At 43.1% G+C, this 20,357-nt stretch overlaps 1 protein-coding gene across 2 annotated transcripts in view; it reads left to right on the forward strand.

The window, feature by feature from the left end:
* Positions 1-6,027: 6,027 nt before the first annotated feature.
* Positions 6,028-20,357, forward strand: part of LOC128666722 (gastrula zinc finger protein XlCGF7.1-like) — a 127,843-nt gene continuing 113,513 nt past the window's right edge. For both annotated transcript variants that reach the window (XM_053721469.1, XM_053721470.1), the window contains exon 1: positions 6,028-6,107. The gene's annotated coding sequence lies outside the window, so the exon portion shown is untranslated. The remainder of the gene's footprint in view (positions 6,108-20,357) is intronic.

A 20,357-nucleotide genomic window follows, 5' to 3' on the forward strand; every position in this document is an offset into this window, starting at 1 on the left:
GCAGCCCCCCTCACCCAATCAGCCCCCCTCTCACAGCCTCCCTCACTCAATCAGCCCCCCTCTCTCCCTCACACAGCCCCCTCACCCAATCAGCCCCCCTCTCTCCCTCACACAGCCCCCCTCACCCAATCAGCAACTCTCTCCCTCACACAGCCCCCTCCTCACCCAATCAGCACCTCTCTCCCTCAAACAGCCCCCCTCACCCAATCAGCACCTCTCTCCCTCACACAGCCCCCTCACCCAATCAGCACATCTCATCCTCACACAGCCCCCTCACCCAATCAGCACATCTCCGCCTCACACAGCCCCCCTCTCCCCATCAGCCCCTCTCTCCCTCACACAACCCCCTCTTCACCCAATCAGCACCTCTCTCCCTCACACAGCCCCCCTTCACCCAATCAGTACCTCTCTCCCTCACACAGCCCCACCCCTCACCCAATCAGCACCTCTCTCCCTCACACAGCCCCCCCTCACCCAATCAGCCCCTCTCTCCCTCACACACACCCCTCACCCAATCAGCCCCTCTCTCCCTTACACACACCCCTCACCCAATCAGCCCCTCTCTCCCTCACACACACCCCTCACCCAATTAGCCCCTCTCTCCCTCACACACCCCTTACCCAATCAGCACCTCTCTCCCTCACACACACCCCTTACCCAATCAGCACCTCTCTCCCTCACACACACCCCTCACCCAATCAGCCCCTCTCTCCCTCACACACCCCCCTCACCCAATCAGCCCCTCTCTCCCTCACACACCCCCCTCACCCAATCAGCCCCTCTCTCCCTCACACACACACCCCCCTCACCCAATCAGCCCCTCTCTCCCTCACACACACACCCCCCTCACCCAATCAGCCCCTCTCTCCCTCACACACACACCCCCCTCACCCAATCAGCACCTCTCTCCCTCACACACACACCCCTCACCCAATCAGCACCTCTCCCTCACACACACACCCCTCACCCAATCAGCACCTCTCCCTCACACACACACCCCTCACCCAATCAGCCCCTCTCTCCCTCACACACACACCCCCCTCACCCAATCAGCACCTCTGTCCCTCACACACACCCCTCACCCAATCAGCCCCTCTCTCCCTTACACACACCCCTCACCCAATCAGCCCCTCTCTCCCTCACACACACCCCTCACCCAATCAGCCCCTCTCTCCCTCACACACACCCCTCACCCAATCAGCCCATCTCCCCCTCACACACACCCCTCACCCAATCAGCACCTCTCTCCCTCACACACACCCCTCACCCAATCAGCCCCTCTCTCCCTCACACACCCCCTCACCCAATCAGCCCCTCTCTCCCTCACACACACCCCTCACTCAATCAGCCCCTCTCTCCCTCACACACACCCCTCACCCAATCAGCACCTCTCTCCCTCACACACACCCCTCACCCAATCAGCACCTCTCTCTCCCTCACCCAATCAGCCCACCTCTCTCCCTCACACCCACCTCACCCAATCAGCCCACCTCTCTCCCTCACACCCACCTCACCCAATCAGCCCCCCTCTCTCCCTCACACAGCCCCCCTCACCGAATCAGCCCCCCTCTCCCTCACACAGCCTCCCTCACCTAATCAGCCCCGCTATCCCTCACACAGCCCCCCTCACCCAATCAGCCCCCCTCTCTCCCTCACACAGCCCCCTCACCCAATCAGCCCCCCTCTCTCCCTCACACAGCCCTCCTCACCCAATCAGCACCCCTCTCTCCCTCACACAGCCCTCCTCACCCAATCAGACCCCCTTTCTCCCTCACACAGCCCTCTTCACCCAATCAGCCCCCCTCTCTCCCTCACACAGCCCTCCTCACCCAATCAGCCCCCCTCTCTCCCTCACTCAGCCCCCCTCACCCAATCAGCCCCCCTCACCCAATCAGCCCCCCTCTCTCCCTCACACAGCCCCCTCACCCAATCAGCCCCCCTCTCTCCCACACACACCCCCCTCACCCAATCAGCCCCTCTCTCCCTCACACCCCCCCCTCACCCAATCAGCCCCTCTCTCCCTCACACACACACACCCCTCACCCAATCAGCCCCTCTCTCCCTCACACACACACACCCCTCACCCAATCAGCCCCTCTCTCCCTCACACACACACACCCCTCACCCAATCAGCCCCTCTCTCCCTCACACACACACACCCCTCACCCAATCAGCCCCTCTCTCCCTCACACACACACACCCCTCACCCAATCAGCCCCTCTCTCCCTCACACACACACACCCCTCACCCAATCAGCCCCTCTCTCCCTCACACACACACACCCCTCACCCAATCAGCCCCTCTCTCCCTCACACACACACACCCCTCACCCAATCAGCCCCTCTCTCCCTCACACACACACACCCCTCACCCAATCAGCCCCTCTCTCCCTCACACACACACACCCCTCACCCAATCAGCCCCTCTCTCCCTCACACACACACACCCCTCACCCAATCAGCCCCTCTCTCCCTCACACACACACACCCCTCACCCAATCAGCCCCTCTCTCCCTCACACACACACACCCCTCACCCAATCAGCCCCTCTCTCCCTCACACACACACACCCCTCACCCAATCAGCCCCTCTCTCCCTCACACACACACACCCCTCACCCAATCAGCCCCTCTCTCCCTCACACACCCCCCTCACCCAATCAGCCCCTCTCTCCCTCACACACCCCCCTCACCCAATCAGCCCCTCTCTCCCACACACACCCCCCTCACCCAATCAGCCCCTCTCTCCCACACACACCCCCCTCACCCAATCAGCCCCTCTCTCCCACACACATCCCCCTCACCCAATCAGCCCCTCTCTCCCTCACACACACACACCCCTCACCCAATCAGCCCCTCTCTCCCTCACACACACACCCCTCACCCAATCAGCACCTCTCTCCCTCACACAGCCCCCTCACCCAATCAGCACCTCTCTCCCTCACACAGCACCCCTCACCCAATCAGCAACTCTCTCCATCACACAGCCCCCCCACCCAATCAGCCCCTCTCTCCCTCACACAGCACCCCTCACCCAATCAGCACCTCTCTCCCTCACACAGCCCCCTCACCCAATCAGCACCTCTCTCCCTCACACAGCACCCCTCGTCCAATCAGCAACTCTCTCCCTCACACAGCCCCCCCCACCCAATCAGCCCCTCTCTCCCTCACACAGCACCCCTCACCCAATCAGCCCCTCTCTCCCAATCAGCTCCTCTCTCCCTCACACAGCCCACTCACCCAATCAGCACCTCTCTCCCTCACACAGCCCCCCTCACCCAATCAGCACCTCTCTCCCTCACACAGCCCCCCTCACCCAATCAGCACCTTTCTCCCTCACACACAAACCCCCCTCACCCAATCAGCACCTCTGTCCCTCACACAGCCCCCTCTCTCAACCTCTCAGACTTCCCCGCCCTCATAGACATCTCCTTAGCCATTTAACCCCCCTCTTCCTCACAGTCAACATCTTAACCTCTTAGACCCCCTCAGCCTAACACAGCCCTCCTCGCCCTTTAGCCCCTGCATCACTAAACCCAGTGTTAACCCTTTAGCCCCCTGAAACACTAAACCCAAGTGTTAACCCTTTAGCCCCCTGCAACACTAAACCCAGTGTTAACCCTTTAGCACCCTGCAACACTAAACCCAGTGTTAACCCTTTAGCCCCCTGCAACACTAAACCCAGTGTTAACCCTTTAGCCGCCTGCAACACTAAACCCAGTGTTAACCCTTTAGCCGCCTGCAACACTAAACCCACACTTTACCCCTTAGCCCCCTGCATCACTAAACCCAGTGTTAACCCCTTCAGCCCCCTGCAGCACTAAACCCAGTCTTAACCCCTTAGCCCCCCAGCATCACTAAACCCAGTCTTAACCCCTTAGCCCCCTGCATCACTAAACCCAGTCTTAACCCCTTAGCCCCCTGCATCACTAAACTCAGTCTTAACCCCTTAGCCCCCTGCATCACTAAACCCAGTGTTAACCCTTTCAGCCTCCTGCAGCACTAAACCCAGTGTTAACCCTTTAGCCCCCTGTATCACTAAACCCAGTCTTAACCCTTTAGCCCCCCGCATCACTAAACCCAGTCTTAACCCTTTCAGCCCCCTGCAGCACTAAACCCAGACTTAACCCTGTCAGCCCCTCCTTCCCTCACACAATCTTATTAGCTCAAACAGCCCCTAACTCACAGCTCTCCCCCCCTGTGCTACCTACTAATTAAACAACCCCAGTCCTGTTTCACACAGCCCCTAACTCACAGCTCTCTCCCCCTCTGCTCCCTACTAATTCTACAGCACCAGTCCTGTCTCACACAGCCCCTAACTCACAGCTCTCTCCCCCTCTGCTCCCTACTAATTCTACAGCCCCAGTCCTGACTCACACAGCCCCTAACTCACAGCTCTCTCCCCCTCTGCTCCCTACTAATTATACAACCCCAGTCCTGTCTCACACAGCCCCTAACTCACAGCTCTCTCCCCCTCTGCTCCCTACTAATTATACAGCCCCAGTCCTGTCTCACACAGCCCCTAACTCACAGCTCTCTCCCCCTCTGCTCCCTACTAATTATACAACCCCAGTCCTGTCTCACACAGCCCCTAACTCACAGCTCTCTCCCCCTCTGCTCCCTACTAATTATACAACCCCAGTCATGTCTCACACAGCCCCTAAATCACAGCTCTCTCCCCCTCTGCTCCCTACTAATTATACAACCCCAGTCATGTCTCACACAGCCCCTAAATCCCAGCTCTCTCCCCTTCTGCTCCCTACTAATTCTACAACCCCAGTCCTGTCTAACACAGCCCCTAACTCACAGCTCTCTCCCCCTCTGCTCCCTACTAATTATACAACCCCAGTCCTGTCTTACACAGCCCCTAACTCACAGCTCTCTCCCCCTCTGCTCCCTACTAATCACAGCCCCTAACTCACAGCTCTCTCCCCCTCTAATCCCTACTAATTCTACAACCCCAGTCCTGTCTCACACAGCCCCTAACTCACAGCTCTCTCCTCCTCTGCTCCCTACTAATTATACAACCCCAGTCCTGTCTCACATAGCCCCTAACTCACAGCTCTCTCCCCCTCTGCTCCCTACTAATTATACAACCCCAGTCCTGTCTCACACAGCCCCTAACTCACAGCTCTCTCCCCCTCTGCTCCCTACTAATTATACAACCCCAGTCCTGTCTCACATAGCCCCTAACTCACAGCTCTCTCCCCTCTCTGCTCCCTACTAATTATACAACCCCAGACCTGTCTCACACAGCCCCTAACTCACAGCTCTCTCTGCTCCCTACTAATTATACAACTCCAGTCCTGACTCACACAGCCCCTAACTCACAGCTCTCTCCCCCCCCCCCTCTGCTCCCTACTAGTTATACAGCCCCAGTCCTGTCTCACACAGCCCCTAACTCACAGCTCTCTCCCCTCTCTGCTCCCTACTAATTATACAACCCCAGTCATGACTCACATCAGACAAAAAGCGGATCCGTGTGTCACACACTAACTCACATAACAACAATGTATTACCTTGTTCCTTTCCGGCTACACTACTGATGATGATGATGTCACAAGTCACGTGACTATAACAGGTCCCACAGCAGGATGGGATTCAGCCGCAACGAGAAGGGTCTAGCTGCAGACTGGAGCTCCACTCTAGACAGGAAACATGTGACCTCCACCCAAAGCTTTTTTTTTTTTAAAAAAAGCTTTAATATAACAAACAACCTATAGACAATCATTCTGAAAACGAAACATTTTGCAGCATTCTTGTTCTTTCTAATGTGCACTCACAGTGGTTACCTTATAAATGACAATCAGCATAAACCACTGTGAGTGCACATTAAGAAGAACAAGAAATCTGCAAAATGTTTCGTTTTCAGAATGATTGTCTATAAGTTGTTTGTTATAGTAAAGTTGATTAAAAAAAAAAAAAGCTTTGAGTGTAGGTCACATGTTTCCTGTCTAGATTGGAGCTCCAGTCTGCAGATAGACTACTTGAGTTTTCTTGCATTTCCGTGTCGCATACTAGTGACGTCACGACAGTTACAACGAGGGTCAAAGGTTTCCTGTTTTCACCCTGTTGTTTCCGGGTAGATTGTTGTTACCTGTAACTAAAGGTCAGTAAATTAGTAATAAACTAATGTGCATAATGTTTGTGTGTATATATATATATAATGTGTGTGTAATGTATGTGTATGTTTGTAATGTGTATATATATAATGTATGTGTATAATGTTTTTAATGTGTATAATATATATATCATATGTGTGTAATGTATGTATATATTGTGTATATATAATGTGTATATACTGTATAATGTATGTGTGTAATGTGTATAATATATATACAGTATAATGTGTGTAATATATGTGTATAATATATATATATATATATATATATATATATATATATATATATATATATATATATATACAGTATAATGTGTGTAATGTATGTGTATAATGTGTATACAGTATATAATGTATGTGTAATATATAATGTGTGTGTAATGTATGTGTATAATGTTTGTAATGTGTATAATATATATATATATATATATATATATATATATATATATATATATATATATATTATGTGTGTAATATATGTGTGTAATGTATTATATATATATATATATATATATATATATATATATATATATATATATATGTGTAATATATGTGTGTAATGTATTATATATATATATATATATATATATATATATATATATATATATAGTATAATGTGTGTAATATATGTGTGTAATGTATGTGTATAATATATATATATATATATATATATATATATATATATATATACAGTATAATGTGTGTAATATGTGTGTGTAATGTATGTGTATAATGTGTGTAATATATAATGTGTGTGTAATGTATGTGTATAATGTGAATGTGTATAATATATATACATTATAATGTGTGTAATGTATGTGTATAATATATATATATATATATATATATATATATATATATACAGTATAATGTGTGTAATATATGTGTGTAATGTATGTGTATAATGTGTATACAGTATATAATGTGTGTGTAATGTATAATGTATGTGTATAATGTTTGTAATGTGTATAATATATATATATATATATAGTGTATAATATTATATAGTTTTATGTTTGGTATAAAAAAAAAAAACAGGGGAAGCGAGTAAATAGCGCACATATAGTACATATAGTTTTATAATAGATATAAAGCCTCTCACAAACACATTCATCCTTGGATTTTAAAGTACCCTGACCCCTGCACAAACATAAACGCATTTTGACATTCATGTATAGAAAGTCCCCAACAGCCATATTAAATTATATTTCTGCTTATGGACATAGGAGCCTATACAATTATGGGGTGACAGAAATAAAAAGCAGGTAGTGACAGTGAAACATACACCACACATTTGCATCAATGCATTTATAAGGACAGCCACATTTACTCATATATCGCAAGAACTAGAAAAAGCACTGGCACTAGGGCATAAGCACTAACTCAATCACAGTCAGTAGTCATATTCCCATACATGGGTACCCTACCCACTCACAAAAAGCCATACACTGGAACATAGCCACTCATGAATAAACTAACACACACACAAGCACCCAGAAACACTTGCACACAAACACACCCAGGTACTGATACCCACACTGGCACCTTTGCCCTTATACAGACAGCCAGATTTGCACAAAAGTACCCACACATATAATAGCCGTGGTTTGCATTTTAAATTAATGAATAAGGTAGTGTTTCAATGTAAAAAAAAGTTTATAATAACAAGCAATTTAAATAAACCTAGTCTGTTGAAGGCAATAAATAAACCTAGTCTGTTGAAGGCAACTGAATTACCAAGACAAAGTTAATATTATGAATCATTATAAGAAAAAATTACCAGTAGCAATTGGAGATCAGTGTATACTACTCTTTCAAGATTTTTCAGTAGAAACCTCCAAGAAAAGGAAAGAAATGGTACCCATATGCACAAATCTAATTAAAATAGGCTTGAAAGCCACAATTATATATCAGGCCAAAATAAAAAAATTTATGACCAAGGGAATGTCTTGCTGAATAATTATGAAGAAGCTAAAGCTTTCCTGTATGCAAGACAGAATGTTAAGGGCAAGTAGTAAAGAAGCAGAGTAAACAAGAATTGCTAATTTTAAGTCAAGCTAAGAGATATGGAGGCTCAAGAGAAGAATAACAGTTCATGCAGTAGTTTGAGGAGGCCAGGTCCTCCAAGAGGTGTGGTTGTTACAGGTCTATTTGAATATAAACTATCTGGTGTTCATGAGTTGTACAGGGGTGGTTTCCCCAGTACTCTCTTTTTATGTTTCACGGTATATACTTTTATAAATGTGTTTTTTTTTCTTTCTCCCTTTCTTTTTTGTTTGTTTTGTTTTGCGCCCCACTGTCTTTCCCCCTCTCTGCCTCGTTATGTTGATTCTAATGCTAGTCTAATCTAAATGGTTGACCAAATTAAAATTATATCATGGATTGTGGGAGGGATCTCCTCTCTATGGAAAAGGAAAAGCATCTTGAAGCAATGTAAAAAACATTCCGCGGACATAGTAATGTTACAAGAAACCCACTTGAAAGAGCAGGAAATAGACAAACTACAAGTAGGGTGGGTAGGGGAGGTGGTGGCAACACCATGTATAGCAAGGAAAAGAGGAGTGGCAATAATATTCAATAAAAAGCTAGACTATAAGATCCTGGTAAAAGAATTAGACACAGAGGGAAGATTTATAATTTTGCGTATTGAAGTCCAGGAAAGACCTCTGATTCTATGCAATATCTATGGTCCCAATAACTTAGATAAAATCTTTTGGAACAAGATGCAAGTTAAATTAATGAATTTTGATGTGGAAAATATAATTTTGGGAGGTGATTTAAATATGGTAATATACCCAACTTTGGATAGGTTAAAACCGTCTATGAATAGAAATAGCTGATCGGAAACTAAGGTACTTAAGAATTTATGTAAGAATCTAAGACTTAAAGACATTTGAAGAATCCAGAACCCAGATATAAGATGTTTCTCATGTATATCACATAGCCACAAAACAATGTCTAGAATAGATGCTTTCTTAGTTTCAGAAAATTTGCTGGGCACAGAAATATTCACAGATATCAAAGAGGTCATTATATCCGACCATGCCATTATTTCTCTAAACCTTAAATTTAAAAGGGTTAAAAGAGACCCTGCAAAGTTTTTCTTCCCTACTTATTTTTGCTCTAACTTTAAATTCAAGGAGTGGTTGAAAAAAAAAAATGGCATGATTATTGTTACTTTAAAAAGGAATCTGAAAACAAACATGAAATATTCTGGGAAGCTTTTAAAGGGTTTATCAGAGGGGAAATTAAGGCCTATCTAGTCAGGAATAAACGAGTTATACAACAGAAAGATTTACAGCTAGCAGGACAGGTACGTAATTGTTATAATGCATTCCTAAGTGACAGATCGGGGAAGCTCTGGGACAAATACATAAGGGCTAAACAAGTAAGAGAAACCTTCCTAATGCAAAAATTAAGATAGGAAGACCTTAGAACAAGGGCTTTTTTCTATAGACATAGTGGAAGAGCAGGTAAATTCTTAGCAAATCTGGTCAAAGTTAAAAAGAAAAAACGTGCCATAGAGGCTATTAGAAAGGGAACGGAGAGATTTACAAACACTAAAGAAATAAATGATTGTATATACGGATATTTTCAAAAAATGTACGCAGTAGATAATATCAACCTAGAGGAGAGAAGGGAAAGAGGTGATATGATAGCAACTTTCAAGTACATTAAAGGGTTTAGTAAAACTGAGGCTGTGGGTATTTTACATAAAATGGAAAATTCAAGAACAAGGGGTCATGAGCTCAAGCTAAAGGGTAGTAGATTCAGGAGTAATTTGAGGAAGCACTTCTTTACAGAAAGAGTGATTGATTTATGGAATAAACTTCCTCAAGAGGTAGTAGCAACAAACACTGTGGGGGACTTTAAAAATGCATGGGACAAGCATAAGGCTATCCTACGAACTAGATAAGTTTATACTGTTAGGTAAGGTCGGGCAGACTTGCTGGGCCTATGGCTCTTATCTGCCGTCAATATCTATGTTTCTATGTAACCTGGAAGTAAAAGCAGAATTTTGGGATAAAATCAGATTACCTCATTTAGATAGAGAAGACCTGGAAGAGTTAAATAAACCAATAACACAAGAGGAAATAAAGAAAGCAATTGAAAATACGACAGCTAATAAGGCGCCCGGTCCTGACCAGATCCTGATAGACTTTTATAAAATAATGGAGGAAATAACGCCAATATTAGAAGCTCTCTTTAATACGCTATATATAAAAAATAAGATGCAGTCTAAATATTTCACAGCATCAACAATTTCGTTAATGTTGAAAAAAGATAAGAACCCGGAAGAGATGGGTTCATACAGACCCATCTCATTATTAAAGATTATAAATTACTTATGAATGTGATTTCCCAAAGATTAAAGAAAGTGATGGCCCCATTAATCCATAAAGATCAAGTTGACTTTATGCCAAATAAAAGTTCAACAACCAATGTGAGGAAACTGCAATTTATAATTGAGTCATATTGGAACCAAGTGAAAAAAAGGGAAAGTGAAAAACAAACAGATATGGCTATTACATCTATTGATGCTGAAAAAGCCTTTGACATGATTACGTGGGATCATTTATTTACGACAATAGGAAAATTTGGGATTACAGGCCCTTTCCTCAGATTGGTACAGATGATCTATAAAGAACCCCAGGCCAATATCTTAATAAATGGTAGCACAACACCAAATTTTACACTCCAGAAAGGAACCAGACAAGGGTGCCCACGTTCCCCCTACCTGTTCAATTTAGCTATTGAACCATTAGCCATTTATTTGAGAAAAGAAATTGAGGGTATTTGGTTGGGGAAGAGAAGAATCACATTATTATTATATGCAGACGATTTGTTGGTCTTTATAAAAGATACCAAAAGAAATATTCCTTTATTAATCCAGATTCTGGAAAAGTTTGGGATGTTCGCAGGCTATAAAGTTAACATCAACAAATCAGAGATTTTCTGGCTACAGAAACAGAAAAAATAGCTATAAGAATGCTCCATTTAAGGACGCAAACGGAAAGTTGAAATATTTAGGTATTGTATTGGCCAGGGATCCAAAGAAATGGTACACATTAAATTATCCTCAAATATGGACAAAAATGTCCAAAGACTTGGCAAGTTGGTCCAATTTTCCGCTGACATTGTCAGGCAAAATTAATTTAATTAAAATGGTATTATTTCCTAAAATTTTATATCTACTACAAAATTTGCCTATATTTATCAAGCATAAGGATCTTTTATTATTTAGACGGGACTGTTTAAAGTTTTTATGGGGGAAGAAACGTAAGGCAATTGCATTTTATAAACAATATCGTCTGGCCGCTCCAAACTCCTCACCGAACGTCTCCAGGGCTTGCAATAGTGACGTCAGACGCCACGGATGGAGGCTTGAGGGCAAGGGTGCAATGCTCCAAGAAAACAGGAACCAACTGCTTGTCAGAATGAAAAAATGAAAACGGGTAGGGGCGGAGCCAGCTACAGAGGCAGCCAGATGTGTTCTCCTGAAGCTCCTAGCTCTTAGATATAATTTCATAATTTAAACTATACTTAAGGAGCCCAAATCTCTCCTTTGTGACTATAGTAAATAAATACCATTTATTGGGCTTTTAAGAAATCTGAAAAGGAGTTAATTAGCAAATCTGAGACGGATCCAGCTTCAAAGATTATACCACGCGGACTCCCATACTTCTAACAACATGGCTGCTATGGAGGCCTTAGACTTATGGGTACAGCGCACCCAACATCTTCTAACACTGAGGTTTCAGAGCATGAAAGAGGATTTAATGCTACTAGCCTCTGCCTTCCTGCAATTACCGGAACAGCAAGCAGCGGACACTGATTCTGTCACACATAGCAGGTCTTGTGCTGCGTCCGTGATCAGACTACAGGAGGTAACGGATACACCCTCTGGCACACTTACTCCAGCCTTCAGGTGTCATGAACCGAGACGAGAACTAGACTTCCACCCTCAACCGACTAAGCTGCCGGATACAGTCACTGAAGCGATAGTGCACAGAGAAGCCCTCACCGCACAGGATGACATGCTGCCTATATTGATGCTGGCCCCTTATAACACCCCAGCTCAGCCTCAAGCCAGCGCTCCGCTATACGAGAGCAGTCTTTTAGGGTACACACAGCCCAGTCACATACCTGGGAAAGCACCCTATCTTCTCAACGATGCCAGCATCAGAAATAGTCCTCAGACACATGCGACTGCAGCTCAGACTTTTCCGCTGGGTGAATCAAGCCTTAATATCCAGCCCTCTCTTGCAGGTGCATCAAGCAGCACCCTCAGAGTACTTAGACCGGACCATGGAGGACTTCTAACTTATTTAGTGACAGCCGCATCACAACTGAACAATGAAGTTCAAGCTCCTCTGGGACTCAGAATTATAGTTGGAGTAGGTTAAAGTAACTGGGGACTCTGCAGGGAGCCAGGGATAGCTGTTTAGGTTATCTGAGACTCTCCTATGCATTATCATTACAGACGCTCATTTATACCTTTCTAGCCATGTGAGTCTCGGCTCTAACATTTCTGGTACATAGGTTTGAATATCTATGATTTATGTGTCAGCTTCTATATCTTACAGCTTAATTTACAATGTTCTGGAGATTAGATCTCTCAACTAGCATCCTAAATATTTTCTCACTGTGGGTTCAATCTTCTGAGCTAGCAAATCTACTACACCCTACTTTACATGTTTAGCTCTCCTATAAACCCCCATAACATATAATTTACTATACTTTTCTCTTCAGTTGCTGCCTCCTTTCAATGTTATTCCTAAGGTTCTAATGTGATTGACACAGTTGAAAGTTTGTCTTGGTCTTGTGAATGCACAAAAGCTTTGCTCATGTAACCTCCTCTATCAGTTTAAATTGGCATTCATGCAAGACACATGGGAGATCATATTTAAGGACTTCCATATGGCCCCTCCTATATTGCTCCTATATTGTTTTTCTCTTCCCATGCTATCTCTATCAGAAATGTTGAGGTATTCCTTCTTTCTACATGGATCCTCAGGAAACACAATGGAGCAACACTATATAGGCAAACTTACACCAGAAATGCAGTCCAGGGCCACATCCCCATACCTACCAACTATATCAATCAGTTAAATCCCAGGGCATATGATACTTTCTCATGAAATCAATAACGTAAGGATTGCTAAAGTTTCCCCTTTACCCCCTTCCTATCATGAATATGCTAATATTCATATGTTCCCAAGTCTGTCTTGTATATCTATCTCCCACAGGGCTAGCACTGGAATTGGCTAGACATAAGTTGTTGTTTGTGTTCACTCATTAATCTACATAGCTGTGTGGACTTATTGTTTGTTTGTTTTGAAAATACACCTTGAGGTTTGTGGGGAGGTTAATTTTGCTTTCCATTACACTTGTTTCAAACGATGTTAAACCATAGGTTTCTTTTTCTCCCCTCCCCCCTTGTAGAACTTAACCTCTTATATGTATACCAATCATCTAGATATATCTCCTTTTGTGTATCGAGCATTCCCTAGCATGAGACACATGTAAGGTCAGAAATATATAAAGCACTCACAGCTCTGAGTACATCTATTACAGGGCTCTACACTATTATGGAACGTATGTTAATGACAAAGGGGATTAAACCCCCCTCTACATGCTACATTGTTAGGTTGTGTGCCTATAATAACCAATACCATCCTAATCTAGACACAGACTCATAAATTATCTTAAGTTATTATTAATGTTTTTCTCCATGTATATGTACATTCAAGTTTGACAGTTTTGTACTGACCAAGCTTTGTTTTACCTTTGAAAACTTTTCTTTTTTTCTCTTCAAGGTTTGTTAATTGGGTTAAGCATTTATGATAATTCTGCAGCTCATGTGTCCTACAGACTAGGCATGTTTTATCTTTTCATTTCTTCTGTTATGAATGCCCCTGCAGTGACTAAACCTACAGATCTAGGCAAATTACTAGGCCCCTTATTTAGCTCCTCTTAGAGAGGGATCCACCCCTTCCATGGGTTGCTAAGTTTGTGTATAGTTTCATACCTCTCCCTCTTGTGTTCTAAATACTTACGCAGTAATGTTCTAATTTTATCACTAACCATAGATATTATTTGCTGATTTCTGCTTTAGCTGAGAGTTATTATAATTCATTGAAGGTTACTTAGCCTGACTGATACAGTTTGGCCATCAAATGGTGGAATACATTCCTTCATCAATTATATACTCCTTTGTGAAGCCTTAACTATAAGCCCCATATGGAGACATATGATGTATTATGAGCAAGCTTTTTTACTCACTTCTTTGCGCATATATATGTTCACCCATATTCTGGATACCCCTAATGGGTTAGACATTTCCGTGCTTATAGGGGTTGTATTTGACTCTTATAGAGCCTATAGACTGATAGCTGCGCAATTTGCTAATCTCCTAACATGCCCATCGCACTACAGTGTATATAATCTCACTCTGCACAAGCAGGGAGAAGCTTAGCCGACTTCTCCGAAATAGGAACCCTATAATCCTAGTATTATCTTTAGTATCTATTTAACAGAAGAGGAAACCAACCCATACTTAATTATATTATAAGCTCCACCGCATTAATTAGAAGGCTCCGCCCCTCCATTTCCCCCTCTTCTATCTGAGCGGCTTTTTGCCCGCTGATACCCCCTTCCCCCCTATACATGTCGGCCCAAGAGTGGCCAACACACATACTAACTCTCCACAGACTGAAGCTCTGACTCAGATATGCTATGAAGCGTTTTCCATTGTGTTGTGGAGATCACTTGCCAATAATATAATATAAAATGAAGTTCTATTTCATTTCACCTGCACTTTTGTCTAGCACCATGTTAAAATATGAATATACGTAACTATCTTATTATATGTCAATACTGTTTTGTCACCAAATTTAGATTACAGACAATGTAAGACTCTCTTTGATGTAATATTGTCCTAAAGGTGAACCTTGTTTGTTAATACTTATTTTAACTTCAATAAAAAATTTATTTGCAAAAAAAAAAAAAAAAATGAAAACGGAACAGCACAGCAGTATTATTTAAACAGGAAATATTTTATTTCACATGTTTAGCAAACATGCAAGAATAGGACAAATCGTCTGACATGTTTCGTGCCCTCTAGTGGCGCTTCATCATAGACTGAAGACAATACACTGAAGTCTGCCTTATATAATCACACAGATGATTACAAATTTACACCTGGTACTTATACAATAAACACATAGTTAAAAAACAAATAAACTTCAAAAATCATACAAGTTCTCAACAATGAGCCACTAGTCAGGAGTAGCAAAAAAAGAAAAGAAAAAAACTTTTCCTAGATATTAGCCAATAAATACAATGTTAATCTGACTCTGCCTAAAACAGGGGGAGGTTTGGCTTTGCCGGACCTAGAAACATACATGCATGGGGAACTTTTGTACTAGAGTGGCTAACAGAGGTAAACTATTATGCTACAACTGAATTAGAAGAACATCTAGTGGCCCCATATGCATTAAAAGCACTAGTACATTGCAGAGGTAAATTACAGATAAAGTAAAAAATCTATCTACGATAAAGAATGTAATTGTGGCATGGCACAAATTGTTGAAAATACTGCCAATAAGTCCTAAATATTCAAAATATTTGACAATAATTGGGAATCCCAACTTTATACCGGCAATAGAGTCTAAAATATTTCATAGATGGAAAATGAAGGGCTTGATTTTGGTACAACGGTTAAGGGATAAAGAAACCAAAGGATGTAGAACGTTCCAAGATTTAAAAAGAGAGTTTGGAATCCCAAACAAAGAATTCTTTGCCTATTTACAAGTACGACATTTTTTTGAAGATTTAAATAAAGAATATATAGAAGATATTTTGGGTGAAAGGATGAATATGGTACTAAATTTGTATAGTCAAGGACACTATTATATTTCCTTTTTTTATAAAACAATTAAAAAGTTTCAAGAAACAACAAGAATAGGGGCACTGGCAGCGAGTTGGCGTCAGCCAGTAGAGAGATTACAAAAGACCTTCATCCTGGTAGATAAAGCAACTCTGTCTGTTGGTTGGAGAGAATCTCACATGAAAGTAGTAAATAAGGTATATATTACCCCAGCTGTAAAAGCAAAATGGGAAAAAAATATGGAAAATAAATGTTGTAAATGTAGTTTGCCATTAGCTGATCTAGTACATTGCCTATAGAAATGCCCACAAATTCAAAAATTTTGGGGTAAGCTGAATTATTGGCTGAATAAAATTAACAGGAAGGAGATTAAATTAGATAAAGAAGATATCTTTTTTTATGTTTCAAACTCCTAAAACACAAATTAATTTTAAATTTGTGAATACAGTAATACTAGTAGGGAGATCGTTAATATTGGAAGGCCAAAAAATGCCCCAATTTGGTAGAGTGCATTAATAAAATTAAGGGACAATTGATAGTGGAACAATATGACACAGCAGTCAATTCCGAATCGCAGATTAAACGTTTCCTTAGTAAATGGAAAATGTTTATTCAGTCATTTTCTGAGGTGGAACAAGTGCGGTTAATATACCATTTTAGAGAATCAGAAACCTTGATTAATGCGATTGCAAGAAATGAATTCCCTAATTATAAGGTATTAAGGTATTAATGGATTGGGATGACGGTGATCGGGGGGGGGGGGAATGGAGGGGCGCAAAGTAATATTTTGTGGGGTTTTTTTTTTTTTTCCCCTCTGTTTTGTCCAATTTATTTTTAAGTTCTTTTGGGTTATAAGAATATAAGCAGACGCAAGACTTATCAGGATGTATTAACCCTAATTCAGAGAGGATTATGAATATAAATTGACGGAAAGAAATTAAGTATCTTTTAAAACAGAAAATTTAATGTATGTATATTTTGTTTTCAACAATTGTTTATTTCATTTGTATTATAATAAGGGTTATATGATAGCCTTGTATGGCTTGCTTTTTGTTTTGAATATTTGGTACGTCTGTATTGTTTGTATATATCTACAATAAAATCTTTAATAAAAAATAACTTGTCTCAACTCTATGGGGCACACAAATGCTTAATAGTGGTATGAATAGAATAAACTATGAATTGCATATATAATGCTATCATCAAATGAAAAAAAAATGTATCATCAACAACAAAAAACAAAAGTGGTCTGTAATTACAATAGCAAAAGCTATAACAAACTTATGACATTCCCAATTATTGAGCTAAAACTTACCTTTAGGCAGGGACAGTTAAGGTCTTTCAAGGATCCGTCCAAATAGATGTGTTTTTTTGTTTTTTTTTTCTATAAAAAAAATATCCTCAAACTCAATAAATCCCACACTGCAACATAAAAACATATTTATATCACACAGATAATGATCTGAAATAAGAAGTTACCCGTGGTGGACAGTCCAGATTGGAGTAAACCGGAGTCCTCAGAAACTCTCTCACCAGCACTGCGGCACAGCACGACTCGGCTGACTCCACACTGTGACACCGCTCAGTGACAGAGTGTCACTGACTCGCTCAACTCGCTCTGCTCTTCACCACACCACAAGTACAGAGTCTGACTGAGACAGTAGACACACTCAGTCACAGAGAGCAGTCACTCTGCTCACAGTCACTCTGACTCACGACTTGTCAGACTGAATAAAAAACAACATTGACTGGGCACTAGTACTTCCTTCACTCCTAGCGCGGCACGCAGAGTGAGAGTTGTTACTGAACTCACTCGACACAGCACATGCAGTCACGACGGTGCGCCAAAAACTTGTGACTGCAGACGTCAGTCGTCATGCACTCTGGGTCTGTATGGGTCTGCACGTAGTCACGTGATAACCAGTGACCAACAATATTGCTTTAAAAAAATTGCAGAGCAACCAGAGAGATGTGAGTCTACCCGGGACAGCGGGTTAGACCCCTAAAATGAGGGATTGTCCCGCGAAAATCAGGACAGTTACAGTTGGGGGGTATGGTATAATGTGTGTGTGTGTGTGTGTATGTATACTGTGTGTGTGTGTGTGTGTGTGTGTATATGTATATATATATATATATATATATATATATATATATATATATATATATATATATATATATATATATATATATATATTTATATATATATATATATATTTTAGGGCTGCAACTAACGATTGTTTTCATAATCGGTCGATTATTTTTTCGATTAATCGGATAATAAATAAATATTTTTTTCCTATATTTAAAGTAAAATGCACATACTGAGTATTATAAATAGGGCTGCAACTAACGATTTGTATAATGTGTGTATAATGTGTAATATGTATATTGTGTGTATAATGTGTATTTAATATGTATATTGTGTGGGTAATGTGTATATTGTGTGGGTAATGTGTATAATGTGTGTGTAATATGTATAATGTGTTTGTGTATGTGTGTAATATGTATAACTAGTCCTAAAGCCTGTTCACACGGGCCATTTTTTGCGCTCTCTCTCTCCCCCCTCTTTTGCGCTCTCTCTCTCCCCCCTCTTTTGCGCTCTCTCTCCCCTCTCTTTTGCGCTCTCTCTCCCCCCTCTTTTGTGCTCTCTCTCCCCCCTCTCTTTTGCTGTCTCTATCCCCCCTCTCTTTTGCTGTCTCTATCCCCCTCTCTTTTGCTGTCTCTCTCTCCCTCTCTCTTTTGCTGTCTCTCTCCCCCTCTCTCTTTTGCTGTCTCTCTCCCCCTCTCTCTTTTGCTGTCTCTCTCCCCCTATCTCTTTTGCTGTCTCTCTCCCCCCTCTCTCTTTTGCTGTCTCTCTCTCCCTCTCTCTGTTGCTGTCTCTCTCCCTCTCTCTGTTGTTGTTTCTCTCCCCCCTCTCTTTTGCTGTCTCTCTCCCCCCTCTCTTTTGCTGTCTCTCTCCCCCCTCTCTTTTGCTGTCTCTCTCCCCCCTCTCTTTTGCTGTCTCTCTCCCCCCTCTCTTTTGCTGTCTCTCTCCCCCCTCTCTTTTGCGCTCTCTCTCTCCCCCCTCTCTTTTGCGCTCTCTCTCTCTCTCTCTCCCCCTCTCTCTTTTGCGCTCTCTCCCCCCCTCTCTCTTTTGCTCTCTCTCCTCCCCTCTCTTTTGCACTCTCTCTCCTCCCCTCTCTTTTGCGCTCTCTCCCCCTCTCTTTTGCGCTCTTCCCCCCTCTCTTTTGCGCTTCTCTCCCCCCTCTTTTGCGCTTCTCTCCCCCCTCTTTTGCGCTCTCTCTCCCCCTCTCTTTTGCTGTCTCTCTCTCCCCCTCTCTTTTGCTGTCACTCTCCCCCCCTCTCTTTTGCTGTCTCTCTCCCCCTCTCTCTTTTGCTGTCTCTCTCCCCCTCTCTCTTTTGCTGTCTCTCTCCCCCTCTCTCTTTTGCTGTCTCTCTCCCCCTCTCTCTTTTGCTGTCTCTCTCCCCCTCTCTCTTTTGCTGTCTCTCTCCCCCTCTCTCTTTTGCTGTCTCTCTCCCCCTCTCTCTTTTGCTGTCTCTCTCCCTCTCTCTCTTTTGCTGTCTCTCTCCCCCTCTCTCTTTTGCTGTCTCTCTCCCCCTCTCTCTTTTGCTGTCTCTCTCCCCCTCTCTTTTGCTGTCTCTCTCCCCCTCTCTTTTGCTGTCTCTCTCCCCCTCTCTTTTGCTGTCTCTCCCCCTCTCTCTTTTGCGCTCTCTCTCTCTCTCCCTCCTCTCTTTTGCGCTCTCTCTCCCTCCTCTCTTTTGCGCTCTCTCTCCCCCCTCTCTTTTGCGCTCTCTCTCCCCCCTCTCTTTTGCGCTCTCTCTCCCCCCTCTCTTTTGCGCTCTCTCCCCCCCCCTCTCTTTTGCGCTCTCTCTCCCCCCTCTCTTTTGCGCTCTCTCTCCCCCCTCTCTTTTGCGCTCTCTCCCCCTCTCTTTTGCGCTCTCTCTCTCCCTCTCTCTTTTGCGCTCTCTCTCTCCCTCTCTCTTTTGCGCTCTCTCTCTCCCTCTCTCTTTTGCTGTCTCTCTCTCCCTCTCTCTTTTGCTGTCTCTCTCCCCCTCTCTCTTTTGCTGTCTCTCTCCCCCTCTCTCTTTTGCTGTCTCTCTCTCCCCCTCTCTGTTTTGCTGTCTCTCTCTCCCCCTCTCTCTTTTGCTGTCTCTCTCCCCCTCTCTCTTTTGCTGTCTCTCTCCCCCTCTCTCTTTTGCTGTCTCTCTCCCCCTCTCTCTTTTGCTGTCTCTATCCCCCCTCTCTTTTGCTGTCTCTCTCCCCCTCTCTCTTTTGCTGTCTCTCTCCCCCTCTCTCTTTTGCTGTCTCTCTCCCCCTCTCTCTTTTGCTGTCTCTCTCCCCCTCT

The sequence above is a fragment of the Bombina bombina genome, chromosome 7 (genome assembly GCF_027579735.1).
Source record: "Bombina bombina isolate aBomBom1 chromosome 7, aBomBom1.pri, whole genome shotgun sequence".
Lineage (NCBI taxonomy): Eukaryota > Metazoa > Chordata > Amphibia > Anura > Bombinatoridae > Bombina > Bombina bombina.